The 268-nt window shown below is 40.7% G+C and overlaps 1 protein-coding gene across 2 annotated transcripts in view; it reads right to left on the reverse strand.

The window, feature by feature from the left end:
- LOC106877481 (heparan sulfate glucosamine 3-O-sulfotransferase 5) overlaps positions 1-268 on the reverse strand; it is a 471,645-nt gene that overhangs the window by 322,498 nt on the left and 148,879 nt on the right. The gene's annotated exons all lie outside the window — the stretch shown is intronic.

The following is a 268-nucleotide window of genomic DNA, read 5'->3' on the forward strand; positions in this document are numbered from 1 at the left end:
TATATATATATATATATATATGTGTGTGTGTGTGTGTATGTGTGTGCGTGTGTGTGTGTGTGTGCGTGTGTATGTGTATATATATATGTGTGCACACACACACACACATTTACACATATGCATATATACCCACATATATACACATATGGTTTCCTGGTGACCCCTGAAACTTACTGGCATCTGGTATGCAGAGCTTTCAATTGGCAGCGCTTGTATAAGCAAGCTGTTTGACGGTGTGTGTGTGTGTGTGTGTGTGTGTGTGTGTGTG

The sequence above is a fragment of the Octopus bimaculoides genome, chromosome 10 (genome assembly GCF_001194135.2).
Source record: "Octopus bimaculoides isolate UCB-OBI-ISO-001 chromosome 10, ASM119413v2, whole genome shotgun sequence".
NCBI classification, from domain to species: domain Eukaryota; kingdom Metazoa; phylum Mollusca; class Cephalopoda; order Octopoda; family Octopodidae; genus Octopus; species Octopus bimaculoides.